The following is a 20,603-nucleotide window of genomic DNA, read 5'->3' on the forward strand; positions in this document are numbered from 1 at the left end:
ACAGACATCTCCCAAAATCTATGATTCTAATCCCTTTGAGAAAGATTCATTTAACCCACCAAGATAGTATAAGCTGAATAAAATGACAGCTGGGCCTCCTTTTGGTAGCCCACAGGAGTTCCTCCTAAATGTGATCAGTCTGAGTTGTGCACTTCATTCTAGAGACTGCTCGAGAGTGATTGTCTTCCTCAATGAATCCTTCTATGACTGTTACAGTTTTCAGTTCCAACAGTGAGCATATCTGCCACATAAACTAGGCTCTTCTACACTATCCTGTATTGCTTTTTTCTGTTTTCTTTTCAAGCTAGCACCCTAATTTTTTAGCTTTCTCTCTCCAACCCTGGATGGTCACCCTAAAAACACAACAGAATCTAACTCTAGCTGGACATATGATTGGAATTCACAGTATATTTAATCCATTGATGAGAAACTTTTTTTTCCCACGCCATGTGGCAAGTTGAATCTTAGTTCCCCAACCAGATCAAATCTATGCTCCCTGCCTTGGGTGTGTGAAATCTTAACTCCTGACCATCTTCCCTTGACCATCAGAGAAGTCCTCATTGATGAGAAACTTTTGGTAGAGATTTGATATTTGATTCAGGTAGTAGACATCTAACCAACTGTGAATTTTTTGAAGAAAAATCCTATGACTGGTGTAATTATTTGGCTGGTAACCTCTCACTGGTTCCTCATGTGTTGTCAATTTTAAACAAATATCTAGGTGTCAGGCACATTTAAGGTGCCAGGGATGTGTCAGTGTAGAGGACACAATCCCTGATCACAAGGATTCTCTGGAGAGGCAGAGAGATGAAGAGGCAGATTCCATGGGTGTGATATGTGTTAAGCACAGGATATTATGGGAACACAGAAGAGACACCCAGACTTGTTCTGGAAGTGAGAAGTAGCATCAGGAGGAAATGACATTTGAGCTGGCTGAGACCTGATGGTTGAGTAGGGGTTGGATGGATTGAGAAGGTCATTTCAGTAGAAGGAAGAGTATGTGCAAAATGTGAAGTTTGGACAGAACTTTTCTTTGTTTTCAGAATCTGTAACTGGCTCCACATGGCTGGTGTTTAGAGAAGAGTGCTGAGAGATGGAGAAGTCAGTAGAGCTTTTTATATTACATGAAAGTTGTCAGACTTTATCCTGTATATAGAGAGAATAATTTGAAGGTGTTAAGCAAGAAAGCACCATGATCCTGTGATTGGAGAAACAGTCTAGATGGAATGTGAATGGAATGGAGGGCAGGAATCACTGATAGGAGAGAGATTAGGAGGTGACAATGTACTGCAGTTTGCTAGTTCTATAATACATTCTTTACCCCACATTTTATTATTTCTGAAGTCTGCATTTATCTTACCATTGGTGGCATGTTTTAGATTAACCTGAAGCTTTTACTTTCTTTCTCAATGATACAAAAAAATCATAGTGCAGTTTATGTAGCATGGCAGCTTAGATTCCAATAAGCAGTCAGGAATGACTGCCATCTTAACTAAAATAGTAGTAGTGTGATGAAGAAAAGTGGATGTGAAATTAAAGTGTATTTTGGAGTCTAGAGCATGAGTATCTGATGACTGCATTTGAAAACATGAAATTGAGAAAGAAGTTGATTATTTTTCCTATTTTAATTTTTTCATTTGGGCTGTTGGAGGTATGATAAAGGAGTCAATAAGGTTTGTGGTGATCAGAAGTGGAAGGTATGAGAGGGATAAGAGACATAAAGAGTGCAGTTCTGTACATAGAGAGTGGAGGGTCCTGGGGACCATCAAAGTTATAGATTGCTTCATTAGGGTTGGTATGTTCACCTCTGGTAATGAAAGGAAACCAAGCAAGAGATGTGGTCTCTTCTGAGATGTTTTTTAATCAGCAAAGTCGTTAAATAAACACAGATGCCCTGAGTTGCAAGGGAAATAGTTTCCATTCAAGGACTAATCTTTCATTAAGTCTCATTACAGGACTAAGCATCTTTAAAGCATGAACTCTGATATTGAAGCCTCCATCTTCTGCATGTTTGGTAGATTTCCCTTAAGGAAAGTCTGATCTTCTGTTTCCTGGATCTCCCACATCTTCTAACTTGCATTTATTTTCAGATTAGAGTCATATCTTATAGAAAAATCAAATGTATATGTATTCTATCTGAGTCCAGGAACCTAACTTTGAGGGAAATTAGCTGTTACATCTTTTTTTTTTTAAATTGGGGTATAGTTGCTTTACAATATTATGTTAGTTTCTGCTGTACAATGAAGTGAATCAGCTATAAGGATACATACATCTCCTCCCTCCTGGATCCCCCTCCCATACTTCTTCCCAGTCCCACTCATCTAGGTCATTTATAGAGACATGGATGGACCTAGAGACTGTCACACAGAGTGAAGTAAGTCAGAGAAAAACAAATACCATCTATTAATGCATATATGTGGAGTCTTAAAAAATGGTACAGAGAAGCCTATTTGCAGGGCAAGAACAGAGACACAGATGTAGAGAACAGTGATGTGGACATGGAGAGAGGGTGGGATGAATTAGATTGTTGGGATTGACATGACTGTTAAGTCTTATCTTCATAACTCCAGAGACCAGGATTGAGATGTATAATGGTCTGTAGGAATTGCAAAAGATAAGGGAAAGAATAGACTGTGTATTCTGATCATATCCCTACCTTCTCTCTTTTCATAAATTCTTCCTAGACCACCAGCGTCATCTACCTCTAGATTAGGCATCGGACAAGAACTTTGCCTGCTTTTCCTGCAGTGGGGCTCAGAACCTCTGCTGGTGTTTCTGGGTGCATGGGTATGCCTGGTGGGTATGATGAGGAGACTCTGGGCTGATCTCCTGGCTCTCAAGTGCTTTTTGGATCCTGAATAGGGCTTTGGAGTGTGGACTGAAAAATTTCATATGGTATTTGCATTTTATCAGAAGTTTTCTTATGCATTGTCTTATTTGCTCTTTATAAGCACTCAAATAGATTGGTTTGATAATCAAGACATATAAGTTATACAAAGATACAAGAAAGAATGCCTCATACTTAGGAATGGTTCCTGAGGGGTTACTAGACAAACACTATCTGGTGATTGCTGTATATGTTCCTTTTTTTATAGTCATTATATTTCCACTGAGAACCTTGAGCTTCAGAGGATGGACAGTGCAAAGCCAGGCAGTGATCTGGCATATTAGAACCTGAGTTTCCTGAATTCCAGTTCAGTCTGCTTACTAGACTAGGGAAGCTATTGAGAAGAGGAGGAAGGTCTTAAGGTTTTAAGTTACCTTAGCTGGTCTGCAGTAGGTGTCCCTGAGATAGGCTTAATATCCAAGGGCTCCCCATGTGTCCAGGTTCATTTCATTAAGACTGACACCCCTTAAGTTAGTGATGGTACTGAGGATGCCTTTGTCACTATTTAATTCAGAGCAGGGAAGTCTGTGGAGCCTCTTGAAAGGTGGGAGCCATGCAGAGAGGATTTGGGTGCTCCCAGAGACTCATAGATGCCCTGTGATTGGGCCCTTTGATTTTGACAATAAACCTGGAGTGTGGTTTTCCTGATTATCCCTGGGCTCAGAAAAATATCCAGCTGAAGGAAGTAGAATATTGATCATTGCCCTGAGCATTGTACATAAAGGGTGACTCTCTAGTTTGGAACCCCAAAACTGTTGCTCCAAGGCACCACCAAGAATTCAGATCTGGAGTTTCGTCTTATGACAGGCAGCTCTGTAGAGTGAGATCACAGAGTTCAGGAAAGAAATATGTTAGAAAGAAAAATACTTTCTTGTGTGTAGAAACATGCCCTTCAGCAAATCTGTTAACTTCATTTTAACCTGGACCTTTTCCTTCTTGAATGTAATAAAACCTCTGAAATGACTGCACTTGGCAAGAGGGTCTCTTCTGTCATTTACAGCAGCAGAGAATTCACAGAGTAAGTGAATTACTTTGGTTTTCAATAAAAATGTTAATATCTGCCTTAGATGTGAACAAAAGACACTGAATTTCAATAATGAGATGATCAAATCCATAGGGGTTGAGAAAGAGTATGGAGTTTGTGGAGCAGCTGCCACTCAGCTCCAGACAGCAAGAGGAGGGAGAGGGAAGGCAGGGAGACAGGAGAGGGAGACATAGGGAGAAAGTGAGGAAGAGGGAGATATTCAGAGTGTACAGGAGCACAGAGAGGAAGAAACAGAGAGGAGAAAGGCCCTTAGAGGAGCGCAAACTATGCAAAATGGGGTTAAGAAGACAGCAGATCGAACTTCTCTTATTTGCCAATAATTAGTAATGCTGAGTTTTCTCACCAAGAGTAAGAGGTGCCTGCATGTGCTTCTCTGACTCAGATATGTTATCCCTTGAAAATTCTCTTTGGACCTTTGCAGCACTCATGAAACAAGAACCTTCCGAAATTTTTTTTTTCAATTGTGTAAAATGCAGGTAGCCTTTATAGAGGAACAGCATAATTTTAGCACGTAGAGAAATGTTTACATCTATAAGCATTATGTTATCTTGTATTTCGAGACTCAAACTGTCCCTCCTCAAAACCCACAAAGTTTACATGTCTTGTTAATGAGATAACAGACTTATCCATGCAAGATCCTGTTATAGTGTTATTAATAGTAGCATTTAAGGAACACTTACTATGAACCTACAAGGCACTTTGTTAAAAAGTTGCATACCATATCTCTTTAATGTTAGAGAACTTTATAGATTGTACAATTACCCCAATTTTACAGGTTGTAAGTAACCTGCCCAAGGTCGAAAGGCTAATGGGGAAGAGTTCAGTTTTAACTCAAGTTGTATGAGAAGGGATCTGTGAGGAAAAGTCATTGTAAAATGGCATTTTCAGGCCACAAGCTACCATTTGTCTAAGATCTAGGAACAGGCAATCCTAGCATTTGAATTTTACTTAAGAATTATTTAAACATAATTTAGGTACAGCTAGTGTCTTAGCTTTATCTTGGGATTACACTCAAATGTCAGTGTCATTTCTAAAAGCACAATCATAGTTTTGTATAAGTGATAAGTTGGCATTCATATAGATTGGATCCTCTGATCTCAGATATTAAGGGGACTTCAAATAGCCCTTACCTCCCAGGCTTTGTTCAATTTTGCAAAAGCAGGGCAGGAAGAAAAGCCACATGTGGAAGTGTTCTCATTCACTGAAATTTGTGTGTATTTTCTTCATATCCCTGTTTGAAATGCTTGGCCTATTTCAGCCTGTGATTTCTATAGTTCTCAAGGGTAAGCTATGTACATATTTAAATCATACTTATAAATAAATACACATTATTAACCAGCCTATAATAATTTCCTACAGAAAGTGAATTTAATCATTATTTTTAAACCATCTTCTAAGCAAAAAAGTGATACTCTGGCAAGATGACTAATCACGTTCTCTGGGGCTCGATTGAACTTGATAGTTCAAATCTTTCTCAAATAAATTCGGTGACTGGAGAAAAGGGCATGTCTCTAGAGGTGACTACAAAGGAAAGGGGGAAGGGAGAGGGAGACTCACGAGCCTACAAGCACCTACACCTTTCGGTATTATCTCCCGACCTATTTCTGAACAGGTGGCTGCTATCTTCTGAATGTCAGGGTTTGAAGAAATAACATTTTAAAAAACACCAAGAATTTCCCAGAGGGATTATATCCAAATGTCAGGCGTGACTTGCAGTAGAAAATTGATACTTTCTGGAAGCATGGCCTTTTTGTATGTGTGTGTTTATTTTAAAATCTACCTGCTGGCATAGGTTAGAAGGCAAAAATCAAAACACTTTGATTTGGCCATTCAAGTATTTTGCATCCCCTAAAATATTTACTTACATATTCTAACTACCACATAGCGTATTAACCAATGTTGTCACACTAGAGGCTCTGCCAGATGCTGACATCATTTTCATCTGTAAGTTGTTGCTGTTGTTCTGTCCTAAGTCGTGTCTGACTCTTTGCGACCCCAAGGACACCAGGCTTCCCTGTCCTTCACTGTCTCCTGGAATTTGCTCAAACTCATATCCATTGAGTCGGTGATGCTATCCAACCATCTCATCCTCGGTCAACCCCTTCTCCTCCTGCCCTCAATCTTTCTCAGCATCAGGGTCTTTTCCAGTGAGTTGGCTCTTTGCATCAGGTGGCCAAAAAGTATTGGAGCTTCAGCTTCAGCATCAGTCCTTCCAATGAATATTCAGGCTCCAGGATTGACTGGTTTGATCTCCTTTGCTGTCCAAGGGACTCGCTAGAGTTTTCTCCAGCACCACAGTTCTAAAGCATCAGTTTTTTGATGCTCAGCTTTCTTTATAGGCCAACTCTCACATCTGTACATGACTACTGGAAAAACCATAACTTGGACTACATGGCCCTTTGTTAGCAAAGTAATGTCTCTCCTTTTTAATGTGCTGTTTAGGTTGGTCATAGCTTTCCTTCCAAGGAGTAAGCATCTTTTAATTTCATGGCTGCAGTCACCATCCACAATGATTTTGGAGCCCAAGAAAATAAAATCTGTCACTGTTTCCACTTTTCCTCCATCTATTTACCATGAAGTGATAGGACTAAATGCCACAATCTTAGTTTTTTGAATGTTGAGTTTTCAGCCAGCCTTTTCTCTCTCCTCTTCACCCTTATTGAGAGGCTCTTTAGTTCCTCTTCACTTTTTTCCATTACAGTGATATCATCTGCATATCTGAGGTTATTGATATTTCTTTTGACCATCTTAATTCCAGCTTGTGATTCATCTAGCCTGGCATTTCACATGATGTAATCTGCATATAAGTTAAATAAGCAGTGACAATATACATCCTTGATGTACTCATATCTAAGTATATCCCATTAAATTATTTTATCCCTTATAATATCTTTAATAATAAGAATTCTCAAACTTTCCCGACTGGCCTCTCAGGTGGAATGCTAAGGCAGGCACATCCTAAGATGACCTTGGGAAATCACAGCTTCTTTTAATCCTTCTCCTTGAAAGCAGGTGGACCTGTAGTTCCTTCTGGCCAACAGAATATGGCAAAGAGTTGTCAATTCCTTGATTAGATTAGGTTACACATATGATAGATGTGCTAGAATGTCACTCCTGTGATTATGTGAGGTTAAAATAAGTGTCCTTCTTAGCAGACTAGAGAGCTTGTCCTGCCGGCCTGAAAGAGGTGAGCTGAATACAGTGGGACACTGTATGGAGAAGGACCCGAGGCAAGGACCTAGGGAGTCCTATAGGAGCTGGGAGCAGTATACAGCCAACCGCCAGCAAGACCTTAATCATGCAACCACCAGGAAACACATTTTTCAACAATCTGAATCAGCTTGGAAAAGGAGCCCAAGCTCCAGATGAGAACTTGGTCCAGCTGCCACCTTAACTGCAGCCTTATAACATCCTGAACAGAGGATCCAGCTCGACTGCATCCAAAATCCTGACCTAGGGAAACTGTGAAATAATACTTGTCTGTTGTTTTTTGGGGAGGAGTCTTTGTTACACAACAATAGAAATGAATATAGATGTTGTGTCCTGCCGGTCCTGTTCATTTTCATTTCCCTGTTGAACTGAGTGCTAACAGAATTGTACTTATTAACTTAAAATGATTTCAAGTTTTAATAAACTTTAATAGCTCATGTAAGCTTGCTAGTAAATAGCCTTTTAATCATATGTAAAAATGGAAGCCTATGGAAAGACAAGTCATTTGTGCACATTTGTGCATTGCATATAGGAGCCAACTGTGGGATGCTGAGTGGGCTAAGGATTTGTGCTGAGAATTCTTGCTTTCTATTTTCAAGCTTGGAATTTTGGGGGGGTTATCTCTGCTGATAAGCATTTTAATCACAAAACACTATAGTCACAAAAGAGTCTGGTGTTTTCATTATGCCAGTTGCTCTGTTTTCTGGAGTTTGATGGACCAGGTAATCATAAGTCAGAAGGGCATCCGATAGAAGAAGGAGGTTGTGTCCTGTAACATTATTCTTGAATAAGGCTGAGAACTATAATTTAATATGAGGACCTCTTTAATTAGCTCTCTGTTTCAATTTCTTTAAAAAATAACAACCTAGATTTTTAAGTTGTAAAATTAGTGTAGTTCCAAGGTAAAAATGTCAATATACACTAAAATATCTGCTTCTGACCTCAGATCGTGAACACTTTCCCCTTGGGGCAACAACCATCAGCAGTTCTTGTGCATCCTGTGAGAAGCGTGGGATGCATTTAGATGTTCACATATTGTTTTGGAGATTTATGTGAACACATATCTCTTTGGACATACCTCCAAGCATAACATGCACTCTGTTCTTTCTCATATTTTTTGAGTATAACAATATATACTGTAGATTTTTTCATACAAACAATGAACTTACATTGTTTTAAAATAATTTTAAAATATGACAATTTAAAATAATTACAATTTTTATAACTTTAAAATATTATTGCAAATATAATTAAAATATGACATTAAAATATTACAAATATCACATATGCTTTTATATCCATGTGATACATATTGTGTCAAAAGCACTTAATATGTATTAACCTATTTATTCTCAACAACAATTCTATGAAATAGATACTTCTTTTAACAACACCTTACCGATGAGGACATGAAGGCACAGAGAGGTTAAGAAGCTTCTTCAGGGTCACAGAGCTAGGAAATTTTGGAGCCACCCAGATAATAGCCTAGGTAGTGGAGTCCCAGAATTAGTACGGGCTAAACCCTCTAACTCTGGGAGTTGGTGATGAACAGGGAGGCCTGGCGTGCTGCGATTCATGGGGTCGCAAAGAGTCAGACACGACTGAGTGACTAAACTGAACTGAACTGAACTAAAACCCTCTAACTGGATTGGTAGTTCAGTTGTTCCTAATTGTTTTTATTTTTTAATATGACAAACTATGCTCCAAAGTGTTTTAGGGGATACATTTGCAGTTGCACACATGTGAAACTCTACATATAGGATAAATTCCTCAAGATCAAATTTCTGAGTTGGAGGATATGCAAACTTTTAGCTTTCATAGACACTGTCAAACTGCCTTCTAAGGAAGTTATGACATTGTGTACACCCACTGCCAGTGTGTGATAATGCCTTTTTCCTCACAACCCTGCCAAAATTGTATACTATCAAACTATTGCCAATCTGGAAGCTAAAAACTGCTCTTTATTTTGCTTTAATTTACATTTATTTATGAAAAGGATTGGGCATTCTTCCATCTGCTTATAAGCCATATGTGTTTATTTTTCAGTGAAATGCTTATTAATCTACATTTTTCTAAAGGATTTTGGGTATTTTCCTTATAGATTTTTTAGGACAGTTTTATATTTTAAGGAGACTAGCCTTTTACTTTTGAATATATTGCAAATATTCTCCCTCATTTTTTTTTATTTTGACTTTGTTTATATTATTTAGTTTTAGCCAAACTAAAGTTTTAAGTTTTCATGAGGAGAATTTACCAGCATTTTCTGTAATGGCTCTGAATTTTCTAGTCTTGATTAAGAAAGTTTTTCAACTTCAGAATTATGCAAAATTGGGATATATTCTTTATTATGGTTATAATTTCATTATTTTTCCTTCAAAGTTTAAACCAGTAGAAATTTATTTTCATATGAAGATTGAAGGAAGACTTCAGCTTTACTCTTTCTTTAAAAAGCTAACTGTAGCTAACTAGTTTATATTTCGGGGCTCTTTGTAACCGTTCCATAATCTGGCTACCACCTACAATTCCCTCTGCTCTCCACCCCTGCCCTCTCATAACTGTTATTTTTCAGAATTTTCTGGCTATTCTTATATATATATATTTTTTCCCAATTAAACTTTATTTAAAATTTTATTTTTAAACTAAAATTTGTGTATATTTGGAGTATACAACATGAAGTCTTTATATATATTGCGCATTGTAAATTGACATTGTATATAGTAAGATGATTACTGTTGTTATTGTTCAGTCGCCCAGTCATGTCCAACTCTTTGTGACCCCCATGGACTGCAGCACACCAGGGCTTCCTCTCCTTCACCATCTCCCAGAGTTTGCCCAATTCATGTCCATTGCATAATGATGGTTGGTTGGTTGGTTTAGTTGCTAAGTCGTGTCCGACTCTTGCGACCCCATGGACTTTAGCCTGCCAGGCTCCTCTGTCCATGGGATTCTCCAGGCAAGAATACTGGAGTGGGTTTGCCATTTCCTTCTCCAGGGAATCTTCCTGACCCAGGAATCAAACCCAGATCTCCTGCATTGCAGGCAGATTCTTTACCAACTGAGCTATGAGGGAAGCCCCAGTAATGATTAGTACAGTGAAACTAATTAACATATCAGTCTCCTTACATAGTTATAATTTTGTGTGTGTATATGTATGTGGAGAATTCCAGACAGAGGAGCCTGGTGGGCTATAGTCCATGGGGTGGCAAAGAGTTGGACGTGCTAAAAGATTAACACTTTCTTTTCAACTTGTGGTGAAAGTACCTGATCTTTCACCTAAATGTAGATGCTAAAGTATCTACTCTTAGCACATTTTCAGTAAATAATATGGTATTATTAACTAGTTACCATGCTGCACATTAAAACTTTAGAATTTATTCATCCTACACAACTTATAACTCTGTACCCTTTGATCAATATCTTCCTTTCCCCCCACCTCCCTGCTTCTGGCAATCATTGTTCTACTGTGCTTCTGTGAATCAACTTTTTTAGATTTCACATATAAGTGAGATCATGTGATATTGTTCTTTTGTGTCCAGCTTACTTCACTTAGCATAATGTCTTTCAGCAATTAAAGTTCAAAAATAGTTTGTCTCTTTACCAAAAAAATGCTATCACACCATGTATTTAGATTAATTTATAGAAAACTGTAATATTTATTTGTTGTTCAGTTGCTAAGTCTTGTCTGACTTTTTGCAACCCTGTGGACTGCAGCACACCTGCGGGCTTCCCTGTCCTTCACCGTCTCCTGGAGCTTGCTCAAACTCATGTCCATTGAGTCAGTGATACCATCCAACCTTCTCATCCTCTGTCACCCCCTTCTCCTCCTGCCCTCAACCTTTGCCAGCATCAGTGTCTTTTCCAATGAGTCAGCTCATTATTGAATATTTATTTTTTTAATTATTTTTGTTTTTGACATTTTATTTTTCAATTCAAAGACATTTCAATGTGTCATTATCTTCAACAATGTAATATGATCTGTTTCCAGATAAGTATAGAAACTTAACAAAAGTTCCATGATTTTAGCCAACCTGCACCTGCCACCTTCCCTGGAGACCCAGTGGTTTCCTTACATGAAGTAAAAGCTTTTTACAGATCACACTTCAGTAATTCACAAATGCTGTGGAGTTGTAAAGCCCTCTCATTATGTGATTTTTGCCTTCCATCTATAGCATTTTGGAAAAATGTGAAGGAATCTCAAGTTAATCTAATCTTTCTGAAAGCTAAAGTGATAAAATTACATAATGAGATGGAGAGGAGATTATAAAGTAATTATTATTTCTACTTTTGAATCCATATATATTTCCAGTAGTTCATATTTTTATGACTCTTAAGAAAATTGTGAGGTTCCCTATCCATTTCTTATTTTATTACCAAGTTGTACATGAATATTTGGGTCTGCATGAGTATTGGTGTTGGCAAATAGGATCTTGTCTTACACTGCTATTTTTAAAATGGTTATGGTTTTTATACAGGAAAACAACTGGATTTTTAGGATACCAGTTTTGTAACAACTAACTGAAATATTTTGTAGTTTCTTTGCTCCCTGCCTCCCTTTCTCCCTTCCCCTTTTCCTGCTGCCTTCCTTTCCCCCTCTCTTCCTGTTTCTTTCACTCTTTATTTCTCTCATTTTCTTTCTTTTTTTCCCCACCCACTCTCTTTCATTCATTCATGTTTTCTTACTTTTGATTCTCTAGGGTTGTTCAGATAACAGTTATGTCATCTATAGATAGTTTGCTACTCCTTTCCTCTAAAGCTCTTATCTTTTCCCTTTTAGGTAATTGAATTGATTGGTATTTTCAGAACAATGTTGAATAATACTAAAAATTTTTTACCTTGTTCTTAACCTGATGGGTAAGCTGTTGATGTTTAACCATTAAAAGATGTTTTGCTTAGTAAATCTGTTATCAATTGTATACCAATTATTAAAGGCTCCCTTCCAAATGTAGCACGAATTTTTGAATTTTACTAAATAGTATTTTTATTATATACAGAAATGATAACTTGTTTTAAATTTACCTGTAATGATGAATTATTATTAAATGGTTTCCTATGATGGATTTCTATGATCTGGCAGATGTTGGCAATTTGATCTCTGGTTCCTCTGCCTTTTCTAAAACCAGCTTGAACATCAGGAAGTTCACGGTTCACATATTGCTGAAGCCTGGCTTGGAGAATTTTGAGCATTACTTTACTAGTGTGTGAGATGAGTGCAATTGTGCTGTAGTTTGAGCATTCTTTGGCATTGCCTTTCTTTGGCATTGGAATGAAAACTGACCTTTTCCAGTCCTGTGGCCACTGCTGAGTTTTCCAAATTTGGTGGTATATTGAGTGCAGCACTTTCACAGCATCATCTTTCAGGATTTGGAATAGCTCAACTGGAATTCCATCACCTCCACTAGCTTTGTTCATAGTGATGCTCTCTAAGGCCCATTTGACTTCACATTCCAGGATGTCTGGCTCTAGGTCCGTGATCACACCATCGTGATTATCTGGGTCATGAAGATCTTTTTTGTACAGTTCTTCTGTGTATTCTTGCCACCTCTTCTTAAGATCTTCTGCTTCTGTTAGGTCCATACCATTTCTGTCCTTTATCGAGCTCATCTTTGCATGAAATGTTCCTTTGGTATCTCTGGTTTTCTTGAAGAGATCTCTAGTCTTTCCCATTCTGTTGTTTTCCCTATTTCTTTGCATTGATCGCTGAAGAAGGCTTTCTTATCTCTTCTTGCTATTCTTTGGAACTCTGCATTCAGATGTTTATATCTTTCCTTTTCTCCTTTGCTTTTTGCTTCTCTTCTTTTCACAGCTATTTGTAAGGCCTCCCCAGACAGCCATTTTGCATTTTTGCATATTAAATTGCCAACATCTGCTGGATCATAGAAAAAGCAAGAGAGTTCCAGAAAAACATCTATTTCTGCTTTATTGACTATGCCAAAGCCTTTGACTGTGTGCATCACAATAAACTGTGGAAAATTCTGAAAGAGATGGGAATACCAGAACACCTGATCTGCCTCCTGAGAAATTTGTATGCAGGTCAGGAAGCAACAGTTAGAACTGGACATGGAACAACAGACTGGTTCCAAATAGGAAAAGGAGTTCGTCAAGGCTGTATATTGTCACCCTGTTTATTTAACTTATACGCAGAGTACATCATGAGAAACGCTGGACTGGAAGAAACACAAGCTGGAATCAAGATTGCCGGGAGAAATATCAATAACCTCAGATATGCAGATGACACTACCCTTATGGCAAAAAGTGAAGAGGAACTCAAAAGCCTCTTGATGAAAGTGAAAGTGAAGAGTGAAAAAGTTGGCTTAAAGCTCAACATTCAGAAAACGAAGATCATGGCATCCACTCCCATCACTTCATGGGAAATAGATGGGGACACAGTGGAAACAGTGTCAGACTTTATTTTTCTGGGCTCCAAAATCACTGCAGATGGTGACTGCAGCCATGAAATTAAAAGACGCTTACTCCTTGGAAGAAAAGTTATGACCAACATAGACAGCATATTCAAAAGCAGAGACATTACTTTGCCAACAAAGGTTCATCTAGTCAAGGCTATGGTTTTTCCAATGGTCATGTATGGATGTGAGAATTGGACTATGAAAAAGGCTGAGTGCCGAAGAATTGATGCTTTTGAACTGTGGTGTTGGAGAAGACTCTTGAGAGTCCCTTGGACTGCAAGGAAATCCAACCAGTCCATTCTGAAGGAGATCAGCCCTGGGATTTCTTTGGAAGGAATGATGCTAAAGCTGAAACTCCAGTACTTTGGCCACCTCATGCGAAGAGTTGACTCATTGGAAAAGACTCTGATGCTGGGAGGGATTGGGGGCAGGAGGAGAAGGGGACCACAGAGGATGAGATGGCAGGATGGCATCCCTGACTCGATGGACATGAGTCTGAGTGAACTCCGGGAGTTGGTAATGGACAGGGAGGCCTGGCGTGCTGCGATTCATGGGGTCGCAAAGAGTTGGACATGACTGAGCAACTGATCTGATCTGATCTGATGATGGATTTCCATAGATGATGCTTATGTTTCTGAATAAAACCTGCTTGCTTATTTATGGTGTATTGATCTTTAAATGTGCTACTGAAATGTATTTGCTAAGTTTTACTTGGAATATTTTTCATTGTTTTCATTATAAATGAGATTAAACTGTTGTCCTTTTTGTGGGCTCTTTTGTTGAGATTGAGTGTTGACATTATGCTGCCTTGGGAAAGTATTTTGAGATGTTCTTTTACTAGTTATTTGTGGAACACTGTAAATAACATTGAAATGATCTCTCCCATTCACAGATATATTCAACTTTTTTAATTTTTTAAAACATTCTGGACTCTTCTCCCTAGAAGGCAAATTTTTATTAGACTCATCAGAATATAATCAGATTTGAACACTGCTGCTGCTGCTAAGTCGCTTCAGTTGTGTCCAACTCTGTGCAACCCCATAGACGGCAGCCCACCATGCTCCCCCGTCCCTGGGATTCTCCAGCAAGAACACTAGAGTGGGTTGCCATTTCCTTCTCCAGTGCATGAAAGTGAAAAGTGAAAGTGAAGTTGCTCAGTCGTGTCTGACTCTTCGTGACCCCATGGTTTGCAGCCTCCCAGGCTCCTCCATCCATGGGATTTTCCAGGCAAGAATACTGGAGTGGAGTGCCATTGCCTTCTCCAAGATTTGAACACTAATTAGTCAATTTTAGCTTTCTTGAGTTAATTTTAGTAATATTTTTCTAAAATTGTTTAGAAATAATATTTAGTTTATCCAGATATGTCAAATTTATAGGAAGAATTTTACAAAATATTTTTGCTAATCATTTTCCACTTATTATTTTTAACTGTGCAATTTTGTAATTTCTTCCTTTTTTTTTTTTTTAAGATTTGCTGGCAGTTACCTGTTTTCAGACTTAAATTTAAGAAAGTAGGGAAACCACTAGACCATACAGGTATGACCTAAATCAAATCCCTTATGATTATACAGTGGAAGTGAGAAATAGATTTAAGGGCCTAGATCTGATAGAGTGCCTGATGAACTATGGAATGAGGTTCATGACATTGTACAGGAGACAGGGAGCAAGACTATCCTTGTGGAAAAGAAATGCAAAAAAGCAAAATGGCTGTCTGAGGAGGCCTTACAAATAGCTGTGAAAAGAAGAGAAGAGAAAAGCAAAGGAGCAAAGGAAAGATATAAGCATCTGAATGCAGAGTTCCAAAGAATAGCAAAAAGAGATAAGAAAGACTTCTTCAGTGATCAATGCAAAGAAATAGGGAAAACAACAGAATGGGAAAGACTAGAGATCTCTTCAAGAAAATTAGAGATACCAAAGGAACATTTCATGCAAAGATGGGCTTGATAAAGGACAGAAATGGTATGGACCTAACAGAAGCAGAAGATCTTAAGAAGAGGTGGCAAGAATACACAGAAGAACTGTACAAAAAAAATCTTCATGACCCAGATAATCACGATGGTGTAATCACTGACCTAGAGCCAGACATCCTGGAATGTGAAGTCAAGTGGGCCTTAGAAAGCATCACTATGAACAAAGCTAGTGGAGGTTATTGAATTCCAGTTGAGCTTTTTCAAATCCTGAAAGATGATGCTGTGAAAGTGCTGCACTCAATATGTCAGCAAATTTGGAAAACTCAGCAGTGGCCACAGGACTGGAAAAGGTCAGTTTTCATTCCAATGCCAAAGAAAGGCAATGCCAAAGAATGCTCAAACTACAGCACAATTGCACTCATCTCACACACTAGTAAAGTAATGCTCAAAACTCTCCAAGCTAGGCTTCAGCAATATGTGAACCATGAACTTCCTGATGTTCAAGCTGGATTTAGAAAAGGCAGAGGAACCAGAGATCAAATTGCCAACATCTGCTGGATCATGGAAAAAGCAAGAGAGTTCCAGAAAAACATCTATTTCTGCTTTATTGACTATGCCAAAGCCTTTGACTGTGTGCATCACAATAAACTGTGGAAAATTCTGAAAGAGATGGGAATACCAGAACACCTGATCTGCCTTTTGAGAAATCCATATGCAGGTCAGGAAGCAACAGTTAGAACTGGCCATGGAACAACAGACTGGTTCCAGATAGGAAAAGGAGTACATCAAGGCTGTATATTGTCACCCTGTTTATTTAACTTATATGCAGAGTACATCATGAGAAACGCTGGACTGGAAGAGACACAAGCTGGAATCAAGATTGCTGGGAGAAATATCAATAACCTCAGATATGCAGATGACACTACCCTTATGGCAGAAAGTGAAGAGGAACTCAAAAGCCTCTTGATGAAAGTGAAAGTGGAGAGTGAAAAAGTTGGCTTAAAGCTCAACATTCAGAAAACGAAGATCATGGCATCCGGTCCCATCACTTCATGGGAAATGATGGGGACACAGTGGAAACAGTGTCAGACTTTATTTTTCTGGGCTCCAAAATCACTGCAGATGGTGACTGCAGCCATGAAATTAAAAGACGCTTACTCCTTGGAAGGAAAGTTATGACCAATATAGATAGCATATTCAAAAGCAGAGACATTACTTTGCCAACAAAGGTTCATCTAGTCAAGGCTATGGTTTTTTCTGTGGTCACGTATGGATGTGAGAATTGGACTGTGAAAAAGGCTGAGTGCCGAAGAATTGATGCTTTTGAACTGTGGTGTTGGAGAAGACTCTTGAGAGTCCCTTGGACTGCAAGGAGATCCAACCAGTCCATTCTGAAGGAGATCAGCCCTGGGATTTCTTTGGAAGGAATGATGCTAAAGCTGAAACTCCAGTACTTTGGCTACCTCATGCGAAGAGTTGACTCATTGGAAAAGACTCTGATGCTGGGAGGGATTGGGGGCAGGAGGAAAAGGGGACAACAGAGGATGAGATGGCTGGATGGCATCACTGACTCGATGGATCTGAGTCTGGGTGAACTCTGGGAGTTGGTGATGGACAGGGAGGTCTGTTGTGCTGCGATTCATGGTGTTGCAAAGAGTCGGACATGACTGAGCAACTGAACTGAACTAAACCTGTTTTCATGTTGTTTTCTCCACTGCTCCAAGAACCCTTCTTGTTTTGCTCATGATTTCTCTTGTTTTATTTATATTATAGAAAAAAATTACTTTTACTTTTGATTTTTTTTCTGTATTGATTTACCTTTATTAACTTATTTTTAGTATTTAGTCTTGAATAACATGGTACAAATTTCCACTAAGTATTGCTTTAAGTATTTTACAAAAATTCTGATTATATTATAATTTTCTAAAGTAATTTGGGGGTATTATCAACCTTTCTTTGCTTATCTATATTTTTATTATTTTGCTTTTCCTTGAAGTATATTTATACATTTAAACATCTTTAAGTTACTGTTACTTCATCATCCACAGTTAGAAGCTTCTGACTCTACCGCATGAAAGATGAAGAAATCTCAGGGCTTTTTTCTCCTGTTTTCTGGAGCTTACTTCCTAAGCTTTTTTAGTTAGATTATAACTTTTAATTTGACTTTATAACACTGGTATCATTACATTCTGTATCTGTAATTTATTTAACATTACAAAGCTTACTGTCCCTCAGTTTTACATGGCTTGTTCAATTATTTCTTGAGTTTTCTTTTTGGGTTTTGTAATTCTGTTTTCTCCTCAAAATACATAAATGTGTGTTGATTTAAAATCAAACTATTTTATTCATATAATTTTCTTGTGTCTTGTTTCCTTTGAGTGTGCTCCACTATCTTCTTCTTATCTCTTTTTTATGACTTTACTATTTTATTTTTATTTTTCATAACATTTTAATACTACAAAGCAATACATGCCCATTGCAGTAAATTAAAAAAAAAAACCCACAGGATCACATTTCAACTCCCAAAGATCACCAGTACATTATCACTAAAAGAATACATTACATATCTTTAGATATTTCCCACACATACATAAATATACACATATATAATAGTTTCCCTATCATCTAAAATATAAAAATTCTTTATTGATAATCCAAGGGCAGGCTGTACTCAACCTTTAGTAGCTTGGTTTTGGGCCTGGATGGTAGTGCATTCTCAGTCTCGAAGGCTAATTGTTATTCAGTCCCTCAGTTGTGTCTGACTCTTTGCAACCCCATGGACTGCAGCACACCAGGCTTCCTTGTCCTTCACTATTTCTCAGTTTGCTCAAACTCATGTCCATTCAGTTGGTGATGCCATCCAATTATCTCATCCTCTGTCAACCCTTTCTCCTCCTGACCTCAGTCTTTCCCATCATCAGGGTCTTTTCCAATGGAAGCTAATAGTTTTACCAAATTGTGTTACAGTATTGGTTATTCTATAGTTTTCCCATCAGGGTGTGTATTATTCCCTTTTAACTTGCAGATTCTGAATGTTTTAATTTCATTGTTCTGGTATTTTAGAATCAGAAGTCAGAGCATGTATAGACTTCAGATATCTGTGAATATAACCTTAAAATATGGTCACCCCTTGGTATTTGCCAGGGACTGCTTCCAGGACATCCCTATGGATACCAAAATCCTTGGAGGCTCAAGTCCATTATGTAAAGTGGCTTGGTATTTGCACATAACCTACACACATCTTCTCAAATACTTTAAATCATTTCTAGATTATTTGTAACACCTGATACACTGTAAATGCTATATAAATAATTGCTGGGCTTGTAACATGTTCAAGTGTTGCTTTGGGGAACTTTTTGAAAAAAAATTTTTAGTATTTTTGATCCATAGTTGAACCCTTAGATGAAGAACTGAGGATACAGAGGACTAACTAAGGGAGGAGAACACACTGAACCCCTCCCAGTGTTGGCAGTGTTGTCATTCCAAACCGTACAGTTCATCTCTCAGACCACTTTATTTATAGAATTTTAACTGTATTGATAGTTGCAAAACTATTGCCATGTTAACAAGAACCACCAGTTCTTTTTCTGTTCAGTTCATTTGTTTAAAAAAAAGAGTCATTTCCAGCTCTTTCTCTTTTTACCTCATGGTGAAATTTCTATCATAAATTTTAATTGGCCTATAGTAATTCAAGGAGGATTTCTGCTGTTTTATTTTCTTTCAAATAGTTTCCCCTCTTTTTGTTTTCCTATTTTCCAGTCTTTCTCTTTTTTTCTGTTCTTTCTCTCTACATGCATGGCATGGAAACACACACGCTGACACACACATGCACACCCACACAGACACATAAATTTTCAGTCTTCCACTCTTTGTGTCATGAGTGTAGTGACAGTCTGAGAATTAGCACCATCATATGGTCCTGAACATGGACTCATATAGTCATTGTATAACTGCAGAAGGTGTGTTTGTGAGGTAAGTAGAGGTTGGGGTTTCTGTTGAAATTTCCTAGGGAAAGAAACTAAGTGAAGGGTCTGATATAATAATCCATTCTGTCTAACAATATTCTAAAAAAATGTTTTGTGTTTTCTTTTCCTCCCTTCTCATAAAGATTCCAAGACAATCATGAAACACTCATAACAATGTGAGAATGTATGACAGAGGGTGGAGGACAGGATTAAAACAAGGCAAACTAGTTTTGTAACCCAATCATCCTTAGAAAACCAGGCTAATGAAATGCATTTTTCTTCTAATGGTTTTCATTTCAGGGTACTGTGTGGTTTTTCCTGGAAAATGTGATAAATTCTTGCTTCACAAATCATTTTGATTTCCTCTTGTAGTCACATTCTGTCTAATTTTGTTGAGTTACTGGCTGTACATTGACTGCAGTGATAGAGAATCATTACCACCAGTATTACCAGGGATCAGAAAATAGGACTGAAATCATACCTTTCACTAAGAATTTTGTGACTTAATTTTCCTACAGCTTAACTGATATGGAAAACAGAAAATGACATATTGCTTTATAATTTCATAGGCTTGACTGTGGAATGCCTTGTAAAGAATATGCTCAGAGTTCAGTTCAGTTCAGTTCAGTCACTCAGTCGTGTCTGACTCTTTGCGACCCCATGAATCGCAGCACGCCAGGCCTCCCTGTCCATCACCAACTCCCTATTCAGAAAACACTGATGTGTTATTGAGTGAATGAAAGGTAGACAAACAGAATAAAGTGGTTTAAAGAAATAATCTTGACAAATTAGAACAGACAATTTATGATTAGGATAATTCAGTAATTTTTTTCCTGATTACTTTTTTTAGCCCAAATCCAAAACACAGTCCATAGTGTGGAGACTTACAAACCTCTGCTGTTGAGAAGGAGTGATTTTGAGTCCTTGGATGGAGAAGATATTTTTAAACAATGCTTCACGTGTACATACTCTTTCATACATACACAGTCATACCCAGTGCAGAAACACTGTGGATTAAATTACCTCTTGATATTGTACTATAGTGATGGCTGCTGCTAAGTCACTGACTCTGTGCGACCCCATAGACGGCAGCCCACCAGGCTCCTCTGTCCCTGGGATTCTCCAGGCAAGAATACTGGAGTGGGTTGCCATTTCCTTCTCCAATGCATGAAAGTGAAAAGT

Source organism: Bos javanicus, chromosome 21 (assembly GCF_032452875.1).
Source record: "Bos javanicus breed banteng chromosome 21, ARS-OSU_banteng_1.0, whole genome shotgun sequence".
NCBI lineage: Eukaryota > Metazoa > Chordata > Mammalia > Artiodactyla > Bovidae > Bos > Bos javanicus.